Source organism: Giraffa tippelskirchi, chromosome 11 (assembly GCF_054371585.1).
Source record: "Giraffa tippelskirchi isolate mGirTip1 chromosome 11, T2T-mGirTip1v1.2.pri, whole genome shotgun sequence".
In the NCBI taxonomy this organism is placed as follows: Eukaryota; Metazoa; Chordata; class Mammalia; order Artiodactyla; family Giraffidae; genus Giraffa; species Giraffa tippelskirchi.
Window position 1 is genome coordinate 58,204,419 of NC_137285.1, and position 14,732 is coordinate 58,219,150.

Consider the following 14,732-nt stretch of genomic DNA (forward strand, 5'->3'; position numbering starts at 1 on the left):
CACAAGGAAGCTGGGTGGCAAGGACAGCCAATATTATCTTGATGAAATATCCAGGTGTGTTTTAGTGTTACCTCTGGGGCATTTCTTCTCAGTCTTCAAGGACTTTGAAACTTGGCTCACAGTTTCTCTCTTCACTCCAGCATCCGCTGTTATCTTAAGTGACTTCATGATATATATTGATGAGCCCTCTAACAGCCTGCTCTCATACTGACAATCACCTGCATTCCACTTTACCAACCCCATTTGCAGAAGCACACTTTGGACCTTTTATCACGTGGAACTGCTCCTCTGAAAATCTGAATTTTGAAGTGACTCTTTCTGCCCCTAACCTTGTATTCTTTCTCTTCTCCAACTCTTCGACTCCCACAAAACCTGTTCTTCTGCCTCATCACACAATCTTGCTTCTCAAATCCTTTACAGTCATTCGGTCTATTAATGTCTTACTTCATCTCCTCCATAAACAGCCTGAATTTCAAGTATCTACTCATTCATTCATACATTCATTTAATCGTTCATCTGTGCATTCATTCCACATTTATTAAGTGCCTTTTATGTGTCGGACACTATCGTAGGGCATGTGATAGACCATTATCCCAGGCCTGAAATGACTCAGGGTAGACTGGTCTGCCCTCTTGATCCCTTTTGGATTCTTTATCCTCTATGCTTTCCTTTGTCTCCACCTGGAAAATATCTGTTTATTATTTTTATTATCATTTATTGTTTCTGATTTTAGACCTTCCAGTTCCAATTGTGGCTGGATAAAAATCTATCTCTTGCCTGAGCTGGGCCTTCAGGGAAAATCTAATCCCTCACACCCCAGACAGCCTTGTTTCTCTGCAGCTGCCATTCCAGAATGTTATTCTTTTCTCAAGCCTTTACCTGGATACTCTCTTACTGGATGGCTCAGTCTCACTTCACCAAGAAAACAAAGGCTTTCAGTTATGAGCTGCCTCAGTATCCCTCACCCTTCATCTGTACTTTATTCGTATTCTGTAAAGAAAAAACTGAGACAAGGTATGATGTAATTGGCACAATGCACTTCTCCACAGGTACCTCTGACTTCCACCTTGATTCCTTAACTTATGTGCTGTTTCAATCTTCCATTCCTCCTCCCCAGAAAGTTGCTTACCCTCAGCTTACAAACATCCTAAACACGCTTTCTTTGAACTCTGCCTGCTGTTCAGGCTTCCATCACAACATTTCAATAAATTCCTTTCCATTTCCACTCATTGCCTTCACTTACCAATCTCTTCTTCACTCCAAGGCAGCATGATATCTACCTCTCAAACTAACCAAGTTGCTGGAACCCCTCAGTGGCTCTTCAGGCCTCTTGTTCCTGGAAATGATTGACCATCTCTTGTGTTCGTTCTGATCCAGTCCTGCAGCTGGCCAGAACTTGATAAGAAGCAGCTCTGTCAAAAATCCTGGACCGTTTTTGGCTTTTTCCCATCCTGATGCTTCACCTCCCTGGTTCTGCATTTACTTGATGTTTGCCTTCTTGCTCCATCTTTGATTTCCAGCTGATGTTTATCACTTGAATCTGACAACAGATTTGCATTTGCATTTGCATTCTCTGGCAAATCTTTAGAACATGCCCACAAAGTCTGATAGAGTTTCAAGCGCTGTAGTCCCACTTGATAGCTTGTTAGCATACCTGGTTTCTCTGCTGGTCCGAACTCTTCTGTGTGGGTAGGAATCTAAAAGCCTCTCCGTTAATTTTCATGATACTCTCCTCTCCTGATGCTTTTTATACTACCCTAACCACTCTCTCAAGTATCCTGTGAAATCTCTTCTTCCTTTTCATCTCACACTATACACATTTCTTGGCAGATTTCATCCACTCCCATGGCTTAACCATCATCCCTGTGTTGCCAACTCCCAAATTTATCATTCCAATTTTGAGTTCTGCATATGTAATACAAACGGCACAGTGGATAGCTTCTTGAACTTGGACTTCAAATTCAACATATTTAAAAGCAGATTCATCATCTTTCCCTTCTACCTTGTATCTTCTCATCTTTCCATCTCAGTTAACATTACTTTAAGTTCCGTACCGAACAGCTACTCGAACTTGACACTTTTGAAATGCCTCCTCTGCTCGTTCTCTTGCATTTGCTTTTGGGTCAGTTTCTTCTACTGTAGTTTAGATCAGCTTGCAGTATCTCTTGCAATATCTGCCTGCCCGATTTTTCCAATAGTCTGGTAACTAGCCTTCCTCTCGCAATTGCTTCTCTTTCCAAGTTATTTTCCACTCTGCAGCAGAGCTTGCCTGCTAATGGAGAGTTTTGTTTTTGCCACTCTGCAGCTTTAAAACCTTTTCTGGATTCTACTGCCTATATGGTAAAAGCTACCCTCTAGCTGGCATTGAAGGTCCTTCATAACGTGACCCTCTCCTCAAGTTTGGTCTCAATGCTCACGTGGTTGCCTGTGTAGTCAACTTTAATTCATACAACTGAACCCAAGAATTCACATCTGAAGCTCTGTGTAAGCTTCCTCTTCTATCCAAGGTGACTTTGCTTTCTTTCCTTCCAACTTAAACCTTAATTCAATGCTATTCTCTGATATAATTTCTGAGTAGTGTTTCCTAAGAATTTCTGCTGTGTCCCCTAAGCACTTATTTCTCTCCTCAAATGCTGACTCAGGGACCCAGGCTCCTTCTCTTTTTAGCTCTGCCATCTCCTGTGGCTCAGAGTATTCCACTAGATTTCTGCATCTGATTAGAAGATGAGGAAGGTAAATGGAGGAACACATGTAAATGGGTTTGATGGCATACATCACTGCTGTTGACAAGCCATTGGCCACGACTCAGGCACATGGCTGCAGTTAATTGCAATGGAGGCTGAAAATAGTCATCTTACTGTGCCCAGGAGGAAAAGGGAAATGGCCCACTGAGCTACTAGTGAAAGTCTTTCCACACTGGCACATGGGAGATGATTAGTATGTACATTTGGAAGGTGAATGAATCAACTTGATTATTACAGAATGGGCATTAGCTGTGGTTAAGTCTATGCCAATGTATGATGCTACCATTCAGATTCCTTATCAGCTTCCAACACTGTAATTCAAGAAAAACATTATGCCATATGGCCAGTTATACCACTGGTCAGGACATTGATTTTACAGCTTAGCCAAATATTTTCATTATTCATATTCATTATATATAACTCTTATTGACATTATAAAAGTTCAGAGATAGACCACTGTCCTAAGAACACTAACAATGTAATGAAACGAATTTGATGTTTATTCTGCACAGCAATCTACAAATCATTCAGAATTACGTTATGAAGTTGCCATGCTTCAAGGCCATTCATTTCAGATTCTATCTCTTTAACAATGTGTTTGGGAATGGCAGGCCGGATCCTGTGCAAAGTGTGGTCCTACTGTGCGCAGTACAAAGAAGCTTGGGGGGACTTAAAGTCTGACTATACTGCTTCCCAGCTGGGTATGATTGACAAGTCAAAGTGGCCTAAATGTCTTCAATTTTAAAATCATGGACTTTTAATGGATAATCTTTTAGGCCTCTTGCAATTTTAACATTTGCTTCCAGGGTCTATTTGAAAATGCTGGTTAACAGGAGATAGGCTGGTTAATAGACTAATAGAAAGGCAGTCAATGGGGAGTTTACAATTTCTAAGCAAGTTGTTAAATGAAGTTGTGCTTGGTATTAAAAGTGTATTAGTTATCCTTAACAGCAAGAGGAAGTGCTATCTAAAATTATGTAAGGTCTGCTTTATTGCTATACATGTAATCAGACTGTGGCATTGCAATTATTTGGCCCATGTGCCAGGCCTGTTCCCCTCTCCACGGCTGATATGACATCACATACCTGCTAGGCTGCTAAATGGTCTACCACTGAGAGTAGCCAGTGCCTTTCTTTATCTGGATAGCATCATCTCTTAAGATACTATGATTTTAGCTGAAGTAACTGTTTGCTTACTTACAAAGAGTGCTTTGGAATGGTTTGCCAAGCGTTTGTTCAAGGACCATTCAAACAGGATTAACACCCAAGAAAATGCATCGGCTTTCAGTGTGGTGTCCCCTCCCCCATGGCTTAGATGTCTTCTCACCATCCTATCCAGTGTCAGGAAATGTAATGGCTTTAATTTCATTTTTGCTCCAGATACACTCAGGAAATGATAATGAAGTTTCCAGATTTTCCTTTATTCCAGAAATTCATGCCATGAAGTCAATAGTGTAGGTTAGTGTAGTGTAGTGTAGATTAGTACAATGTCTCAGTAATGGTCTTGAAAATGTAATGACAGAAACAGACTCATGGACATGAAGAACAGAGTCATGGTTGCCAGGAGTAGGGGGAGTCTGGGACTAGCAGATGCAAACTAGTATCTGTAGGATGGATAAACAACAAGGTCCTACTGTATAGCACAGGGAACTCGATTCAATATCCTGTAATGAACCATAATAGAAAAAAATGTATAACAAGACTTGGCCTGACCATCTATGATCCAGAACCTAATCTGTCACTCATTAGCATGGTCAAATCTTTTAAGCCTCCTGTTCCTGACTCATTATTTATGAAATGGGAATAATGCATTCATTTGTTTATTTATTGAGCACCTGCTATATGCTGGGTGCTGTGTGGGGACTGGGGAACTAGTAGAGAACAAAATAAATTCCCACCTGCATGGAGCTTTCATTCAAGTACAGAAAGACAGACAGAAACCACATGCTGATAAAAAGTGCTGTTAGGGAAGAAGATGCAGTTTTACTGGGGGAGTCAAGGAATGGTTCTGAATAGGTGACATTTAAATAAAACTTAGAAGAAATGAGGGAGAAATCAATGTGTCTATCAGGGCAAAGAGTGTTGCAGGAAGAAGGCAGGACACAAATAAGAAGCTTGAGGGAAAAAATAGCCCTTTTTTTCCACTGTCATTATATGGCTGTTATAAGCATCAAATGAAACTAATATATGTGATCTGAATATTGTTATGTATTATACTCATCTTCACTGCTGTTACAGCTAGTATTTTTATGGTTTATTGTTGCAAAATGAACTATTTATATATATATAAAGCTATCATTTATTGTCTTCTTGAACTAACATTGCTAGTGCTATAAGATTTATTCTTGTCTTTTATTTCTTTTTGAGTGTTGCACTATTTTTTATTTTATTGAAGTATAGTTGATTTACAATGCTGTGCTAATTTCTGCTGCATAGCAAAGTGACACAGTTATACACTTATATGTATGTATGTATACATATATTCTTTTTCATATTTTTTCCACTATGGTTTGTCACAGAATATTGAATATAGTCCCTTGTGCTATACAGTAGGACATTGTTGTTTATTCATCCTATATATACTAGTTTGCATCTGCTAATCCAAACTCCAAGTCCTTCTTTCTCCACCCTCACCCTTGGCAACCACATGTCTATTCTCTTTGTGAGTCTGTTTCTGCTTTGTAGATATGTTCATTTTTGTTGAAAAGTAAACTATTTTATGTTTCATAAAAAGAGAGAAATTCTCTGACAGAAAACTTAAAGGACATGTTAAAAGTGCCATAATCTTGAGGTTCACAGTGAAAGCATATTTTACCTTCAAAGAATTTATAAAACACTAGAAGAAGTCTGCAGGAAAAGTAGGGTATAAGAGAAAATAAGGCAAAGGTCAGGATGATGGAGCAGTTAGCAGTCTGGTGAATCATCTCTGAGATCTGAGAATTCACTGATTCTTACAATATTGAGATTGGTTTCTCTGCTAAGGAATCCTCTCTACATGGTTTCCCTCTTTCTCTCTCCTTCTCTTTCCTTTCTTTCTTGCTTATCCTGCCTCTTGCACACAAATTTTGAGGTGGCTTACAGGAAGAATGGGCTTCCCAGGTGGCACTCGTGGTAAAGAACCTGCCTGTCAATGCAGGAGATGCATGAGATCCTAGTTCCATCCTTGGGTCGGGAAGATCCCCTGAAGGAAGAGATGGCAACCCATTCCAGTATTCTTGCCTGGGAAATCCCACGGACAGAGGAGACTGGCGGGTTACAGTTCATAGGGTCGCAAAGAGCTGGACAAGGCTGAAGCAACTTAGCATATATAAAGGCAGAAGAAGGACACAGTAATAAACAGTGTCTAAGAAGGAGGAACTTACAGCACCACATGAATATAGCTAAGAACACGTTTCTTAATGTTCAATTCAAACACTATTATAGGTTATTTTCATGACAAGTTAAGCAACAGACAAATATAATTTCTCAGATAAACAAGAATGCAGAGAAGTTGGCTCCTTGTTTCTGCTTCTCTCATGTTGGGGAACAGTTGGCTTGAGTATGGAAACACCCTTGACATCTATTTTTATTTGTTTCTATACAGCCATAGAATTTTCAAAATCCTTTGTGAAGTGAGACAGCATATTACAAACATATAAAAAACTTCATTGTTGTTGCTCAGTCACTGTCATGTCCCAACTCCTTGCAACCCCGTGGACTGCAACACACCAGGCTTCCCTGTCCTTCACTATCTCCTGGAGTTTGCTCAAACTCATGTTCGTCACTTTGGTGATGCCATCCAACCATCTCATCTTCTGTCATCCCCTTCTCCTGCCTTCAATCTTTTCCAGCATCAGGGTCTTTTCCAATGAGCTCATCCTGAATGATGAACTCTTCACGTCAGGTGGCCAAAGTATTGTAGCTTCAGCTTCAGCGTCACTCCTTCCAGTGAATACTCAGGGTTGATTTTCTTTAGGATTGACTGGTTTAATCTCCTTGCAGTCCGAGGGCTTCCCAAGAGTCTTCTTCGGCACCCCAATAAACAACTTAGGAAACGAAAAACAGAACTGAGAGAATGTTTATCACAGGATACACAATGAGAGAGAAAGTCTATAAGGGGATTATTTAGCTTTAATTGAAATATCCATTCCTGGGGTAAAGTCACACAGTATTTACTCATGCATGTTTATAGATACCACCATCATGAATTTTAAGTATCATTGAAAATTATTAATACATTCCCCAGCTTCTACACTAACCCCCACCATGATCTGAAAATCAGAACCTCTTTTGTAAGTTTTGTGGACAATAAGTTCTAGATCCTTTCATTTACTTATTTATTTAGTCAAGTTCAGCATTTACTATGTTTTCTGCACATCTGCTATATAACTTGAGGTCATGGTTTCACAGTGTCTGGAAAAAGAAGCAGGCCCTGGAGGTGTAGAGCACTGGACTTTTCATTGTTTTAACTGGCAAAAAGAAAAGGGTCTCTGCCTGAGTTCTCCCAGGTCTCTTTTCTCAAGTTTATGCCAAGTGCTACTCCCATCCCCCGCCAAGTCGTCCCCAGGAGATTGAGGATTGTTAAACTTGAATATGTTTAAGGCACACCTGGAGTGCTTGATATAGAGATCCTGATTCAGCATTTCTGGGGTGCTGTCCAGAGTCTGTTTTCAGTAAGGACCCAGGTGCCTCCGCTGCAGATCATCAGTGGATCACACTGTGAGAAACGTTGTTTAGACAAAATTTACTCAAAGGTGAAGAGGTTTTAAAGAAGCTGAATGTTGTAATGAGAGACAAATGGTTGGCAGGTGATCTGGCTTGATCCAGCAGGGAGTCCTGGGACATTGGTGAGGGCAGGGAGAAAGGATTTTAACAGAAAATTTTTATAGAATTTTTAAATATCGGATTTTAATAAACACTTATGAGTTAATCTGGTTAGATTGAGCTATGATGGGTATCAGGAAAAATGGACATTGGTTGATTAGAATTAGAAGAGCCTTGAAGGCAAAGGGAAAATTTCCCCAAAAAGATATGGGGCCCAGAAAATGGACAGTTCCTAAAGAGGTTATTCCAGTGACTATAAAACAAACTACTCCAAAGATTTATGGCTTACCCAAAAACGAAAGAACTAATTGAAAAATGGGCAGAAGACCTAAACAGACATTTCTCTGAAGATGACATACAGATGGCCCAGAGCCACATGAAAAGATGCTCAACATCACTAATTCTTAGAGAAATGAAAAGCGAAACTACAATGAGGTATCACCTGATACCAGTTAGAATGATCTTCACTAAAAAAAATCTACAAATAACAAATGCTGGAGAGGGCATGGAGAAAGGGAACCCTCCTACACTGTTTGTGGGAATGTAAATTGGTACAGCCAGTGTAGGAAACGGTATGGAGGTTCCTCAAAAAATTAAAAACAGAGTTACTATATGATCCAGAAACCCCATTCCTTGGCATGTATCCAGAGAAAATCATAATTAGAAAAGATATATGCACCCCTATGTCCATTGCAGCACTATTTACAATAGCCAAGACATGGAAATAATCTAAATGTCCATTGATAGAATGGATAAAGAAGATGTCATATATGGCACGAGGAATACCATCTTTGGAAAATAAAATCGGTCAGGATCTAGGGAGTTGGGTGGCTGGAAGAATATGAACAAAATGGAAAAGTTGATAGTAGTAAGTTTATTCATTGCAGTGAAAACAAGTGAACTACAGCTACACACATTTTTAACGGATGAAGCTTAGAAACACTATGTCGTAACAGTGCAAGTTGCAGAATACTTACAGTATGCTGCCAGTTTTACAAAGTTTGAAATCATTAAAAGTAAGCAACACACTTTTTTCTTGTTTTGGTTTACCTACATTGATGATATGATCCTAAGGAACAAGCAAGCCAGTGGGAAAAAGGAGAGCAAACTTTGGAAGAGGGGTGACTTCTGGGGCATTCTGGGTGCTGAGACAGAGAAATGGAGTGCGATGTACAGAGGAGTTTCTAGGTTCCAGCGCTGCTCTACTTTTAAGGTAGGGGATGGTTTCATGAGTGTTTATCCCACCCTCCATTCGTTTATTGCAATTTTGCCCATGCTGAGTGACTAATTTACTTGTTTATTCAACAAATATATATTGAGAGCCTCATATGTGCCTGACATGTGTGAGGCAGGGAGAACAGAAGCACGGATAAAGTAGTCATGGTCACCACCTTTTTTCAAAAGGGGTTTGTGGTGACCAAGTATACTGTGGAGGAAGCAAACAGGGAACAACATATAGTGAGCTAAGTCTTTGCATAGGAGACCAGCAGCTGTGAGCAGCGCATGACTCGGACTTGACGTCAGGAAGGATCCCATGGGAGTCATGTATTAGGTTGGCCAAAAAGTTCATTTGGATTTTCCTGTAAGATATTATGGAAAAACCCAAACAAACTTTTCAGTCAACCAAATAGATAGATGGGAGCAATTGCTTGAGCATGGATCCCCCAATATCTACGTCTCTCTGTTAAAGATGGTGGTTTTTCCTAAAAGTAATAGGGTTCTGATCAGATGGCAATATAACCGGATTTGCATATTAGAAAGACAACTTTGTCCAGAGTTTGGAAAATGGTCTGGGGTGGTGATGATAAGGTCACAGAGAGAAAGATGAGTTTGTAGCTTGCTGCAGCGGAGAAAGAATGTGTTGTGGGACATTGAAGATGTGGTAAATTTCTGTTTATTTTCCACTTGAGTGTATCAACCTGTGTCATTAGAGCATGTTTCAGGAAAAGTCTAGCACTAAAGGAGGGGTGGGAAATATTTTTGTAGCCAATAAAGTAGCCTGCTCTAGGAGAGTAATATGGCTTCCCAGGTGGCTCTGTAGTAACGAGTCCTCTTGCCAATGCAGGAAACAGGACATGTGGTTTTGATCCCTGGGTCAGAAAAATCCCAGGAAATGGCAACCCACTCCAGTATTCCTGCCTAGGGAATCCCATAGACAGAAGAGCCTGGCGGGCTACAGTCCATGGGGTTGCAAAGATTCAGACACAGCTGAGTGACTGAGCACGCACGCCACAGAGTAACAAGGTCCCTCCCTGCAGAACAAATAGAACTCACAGAGATGTTTTGAAGTGTCTTTAATGTCTGGATTCATGCTTTTTGTTTTATTTTCATTGCTATAGTCAGAGGGTAGATCTGGGCTTAGGAATCCCCTTTTAGAAAAAAATGAAAGAGGTTATAAACATAAAATTAGAAATGGAAGTTAATTTTTATCGAGTGGGCCAAAAAGTTCCTTTGGGTTTTTCCGTAAGCTTTTATGAACAAAATTTTTGGCTAATCCAATATTTAGACTGAGAAAAAGGATCAGAGATAAATACCACAAATATTACAAAATCCATTAAGAAACAAAGACATTTTAAATTATTCTCTGCATCCCAATCCCAATCCCCCAGAAACATTTTTCCTTGGCTGCATACTTGTTGATGATCAACTTTTATAAGCTAAGGATTGTGGAACATTTACTAGAGGGAGACTAGAAAGATAAGTCTTTTTTCCAACTTGATGAATTGAAATTAAAAAATAATGGTTTATAAAAGTATCTTTCAGCATCACAGATCATTATGGGAAATGTCATGTAAATTGTTTTCAGTTGTTAGTTGTTCTCAAATTTATGAAAAAACTGTCAATTTTTTGTCCCATGAATGATCTGTTTTAGACTTTCTGTGAGGTGGTGCTGAAGGTTTGTATTATAGAAACCTAGGAATTTTGAGAAATTCTACTTTGTACAACTATGATTTAAAAAGAAACAAAGTATTGTGCATCTACAATTATAATACAGTTAAAGTTATAATGTACATGCTGCATTATTGAATAAATTCCCTATAGGAGAGATCATCTGTTATGACTAGTTACCAATGAGAACCAAATGATCTACTTCCAACTTTATACACCTGATGGTTGGAAGAATCTTTCACAGACTTTCTACAGGCTCCGTACATTTCAAAATGTGTTTTTCTTCCATCACGTGCACCTTTAGATCCTAAGGGCCTTGAGGGATGTTATGTTATATTATAATCTGTGGTCCTGAACCTTCCTGTTGAGTTAGCACTGAGGCATGGGAGGACTTCTGAAACTGTTTCTGCATAGGGAAAGATACTAATAGCTTAAATATGCAGGGGGGGTGAATGAAAACCCCATAAATATGCCTCACTAAACCCAAACTAAATTTTTCTTCAATTCAAATTCCCCCTAATCTCATTCCCCAAATGCCTACAGTTTCTATAGAGCACAAGAGGAAAGCGACAAGGGAGGGAAGGATGAGTGCGTCATGAACTGAATATTTGTGTCCCTCCAATATTCCTGTGTTGAGGTTCTAACTCCAAATGTGATAAGTAGGAGGAGGGGGCTTTGGAAGTGATTAGCATTAGATTAAGACATGAAGTTGGTGACCTCAAGGTCAGGTTAATTTGTGTCCTTGTAAGAACAGGAAGGGGCTTCCCAGGTGGCCCAGTGGTAAAGAATCTGCCTGCAGTGCAGGAGACACAGGTTCAGTTCCTGGGTTGGGAATATCCCTTAGAGGAGGAAATGGCATCCCACTCCAGTATTCTTGCCTGGAGAATTCCATGGCCAGAGGAGCCTGGTGGGCTATAGGCCATGGGGTCGCAAAGAGTCGGACATGACTTGGCGACTAAACAACAAGAACAGGAAGAGAACTCTCTCTCTCCTCCTGCGCACAGAGGAGGGGCCCCCTGAGTGCACAGCGAGCTTCTCCAAGGCAGGAAGAGGCAGGAGGGGTCTCTCACCAGACCTTCACATGCTGACTCCCTGGTCTCAGACGCCCAGCCTCTAGAACTATGAGAAAATAGATCTCTGTTGTTGAAGCACCCCTCGTCTCTGGTATTCTGTTATGGAAGTCCAAACTGACTAACAGGTAGAAAGAGACAGTAGTCTTCACCAATTAATACCTTATTTTTGCAAAAACTGACAACACGGCATGATTATGCAAAGCTGTTTTCATCTTCATATCATTTCTGAGGCCCCAGATGAGGTTCTTGAAAGTAAGGGGCCAAAAATGAAGCTTTATTAGCTCCACGGTAAATTCATCTTTGGCCACAACCCCATTCCCACCCTTAATACTTAGTGTTCAGATCATGGTATTAACTTTCTAGTGTAACTTCTCTAGGTCAAGTCTCTCTTCCCAACCACCTTGCATAATCACTATAAGAGTAATCATCTTTCCAGATACAATCTTCACCATGACTTTCGCTGCTGAAATCCACTGGACACCTCCTTAGTCTGAGGTTCAAGGTCTCTACAATCTGGCTATAGTTTTTGTTTAGAAATGTTTTTCCTGTGGCTTCCTACACAATGGAGAAAAAAAGCAATCATTTATTAGCAGCCTACTTAGTAATAGGTTTTTCCCCAATACATCAGCCACTTGATGCAAAAAGCTGACTCATTGGAAAAGACTCTGATGCTGGGAAAGATTGAAGGCAGGAGGAGAAGAGAAAGACAGAGGATGAGATGGTTGGATGGCTTCACCAACTCAATGGACATGAATTTGAGCACTTTCCAGGAGATGGTGAAGGACAGGGAAGCCTGGTGTGCTGCAGTCCATGGGGTCACAAAGGGTTGGACATGACTGAATAACAACAACAACGCCAAGTGTTCATATTTTCAGTTCTAACAACCTCCTTGCATGATTCACAAATGAGTGGACAGAGTTCAGAGATGACAGTGGGGATCTGTCTGTGGAGATGGATCTGTGTGTGGAGGTAGATCTGTCTGGCTTCAGTTCTGCTGCTCTTTCTACTGTATAATGTGCCACTGGCTTAGTCCTTCACCCTCTGTGTGAACTGTAGTTATTTAGCTGTGCTGGGTCTTTGCTGTGGCCTGTGGGCTTCTCTGGTTATGACACTTGAGGTGCACAGGTTTAGTTGCCCTGTGGCATGTGGGGTCTTAGCTCCTCGACCAGGGATGACATCTGCTTCCCCTGCATTGGAAGGTGGATTCCTAACCACTGTATCACCAGTGAAGGCCCCCTTTGTATGAATTTAGGTGTAGTTACAGCCTCCATTTAAATGTCATCCTCTCGAGAAAATTTTTCCAGTTTACTCCCTCCACGATGGGGTCTTCCCTACCCTGCCACAATACAGTATTTGGTGTCTGTTTTATTCAGTGGGATGCATCCCACACAATCTTGCATTTCTAACTTATTTCATCCTTGTGTATTCTGACTCTAACTTGGTTGTAAGCTTTTTGGAGGAAGAGAAAATGATTGATGGTTTTGTGTGTACCTTGTAACACCTGGAAAGGCTCCCTATATTATTTAATGAATAAGTCTAGAATGAGTATATTTTTCTTCAGTGGGACTCCAAGATTAAGGTGAAATAAAGGGGAAGGGTCAGCTGCACTGCCTCTTGCTGTTTCTCTATCCCATTATTAGATTACAAGGGCAGGGAGAGTTACCACTAGGGTTAGGTTTTAGATTCTTTGTAGGAGTACAGCTGCCAGTTGACAAGACCTCAGAGAATATTAAAACAGCATAAGCACCAGTTGGCAGTAGCTGACATAAGGATGCTATTCCCCAAAGCACTACTCTCAGGGGTGACCAACTCACCCGTCAGCTTTCACAATCATGACAGAACAGAAAAGAGCTTGGTTCCCTGGGGATTCTGAGCACTTCGAAGAAGAAGTTGAAATTTCCTGCATCACCCTGACAGGTGTCCAATGTTCTCTAGTAAAGTTATCCATTTACCCTTCTATCATATTTACTCTTGGTTTTTATTTTTCATAAGGAGTACTAAATTCAATTCTGAAGTTTTACTTCCTGTTTTCAACTTTTTCAATTGCAGAACATCTGAACTATATACAAAAAGCAGAGGGAATACTATAATGAACCACCATGTGATCATCACAAAGCTTCTGAAATTAACATCTCATGGTCAATTGTGTTTCATTTCTCTGCTAGGTCTGGATTATTTTGAAGTAAATCCCAGAAATCATATTATTTCATCCTTTACATCTCTTCAAAATATGACAAAGTAAGTCTTTGACAAAAGAAGCTTAATATGGGAAAATTTAGTGATAACACTTTTTTTTTTTTTTTTTTTTTTAAAAAGAGTTTTGTTTGGACAGTGAGATGTAAGATGCCCACAGACATCCAGGCTGAGGTGCTGAAGAGTCAGTGGATAACGCATGTCTGGAATCCGAGGTAGCAGTCGGGCATTGAAATCATTCATTTTTTTTGTTGTTGTTGTTAATTTTTTTTTTTTTTATAAATTTATTTATTTTAGTTGGGGGCTAATTACTTTACAATATTGTAACAGTTTTTGCCATACATTGACAAGAATCAGCCATGGGTTTACATGTGTTCCCCTTCCCGAACCCCCCACCCACCTCCCTCCCCCTCTCATCCTTCTGGATCATCCCATTGCCCCGGCCCTGAGCCCTTGTCACATGCATCGAACATGGAATGGTGCTCTGTTTCACATATGACAATACACATGTCTCAATGCCATTCTCCCAGAACGTCCCACCCTCACCTTCTCCCTCAGAGTCCATAAAATTGTTCCATGCATCTGTGTCTCTTATTCTGTCTCGCATATAGGGTTATCGTTACCATCTTTCAGATTCCATATATACATGACAAATTCTTTTTAAAAATTATGACATTTGAATTATATTTAATTTTCCAAAAAATAGGTATGTAAAATATCTCTTTATTATAAAAATCCTGAATGTAGAAATCCTGAGTAATGTCAAAGAATACAAAAATTAATTTGGTTCTTCCTATTCATTTATTGTAAGCTAGCTAGCAGGAATAAGTAAAATATCCAATAGTACAAATGCTAATTTGGTGTCTTAGCTGGAAAATACTTCCAACTCTGTTTACCTAATTCATGTTTGATCAGTCCAATTCCTTAGCAACACATTTGTGGAATTTGTTTGATTCCAGAATGGTCACTGGGCCATTGAGATTTCCTCAAGCGCAATCTCTGAAATTTGGATCCAGTTAGAACAAGAGTCA

The 14,732-nt window shown here is 40.1% G+C and overlaps 1 long non-coding RNA gene across 1 annotated transcript in view; it reads right to left on the reverse strand.

Moving 5' to 3' along the window:
- Positions 1-6,291: 6,291 nt before the first annotated feature.
- LOC145527043 (uncharacterized) overlaps positions 6,292-14,732 on the reverse strand; it is a 78,658-nt gene continuing 70,217 nt past the window's right edge. The window contains exons 3-4 of the long non-coding RNA XR_014069426.1: positions 7,331-7,439; positions 6,292-6,768 (exon numbers count right to left, since the gene is read on the reverse strand). This is a non-coding gene — a long non-coding RNA (uncharacterized LOC145527043). The remainder of the gene's footprint in view (positions 6,769-7,330; positions 7,440-14,732) is intronic.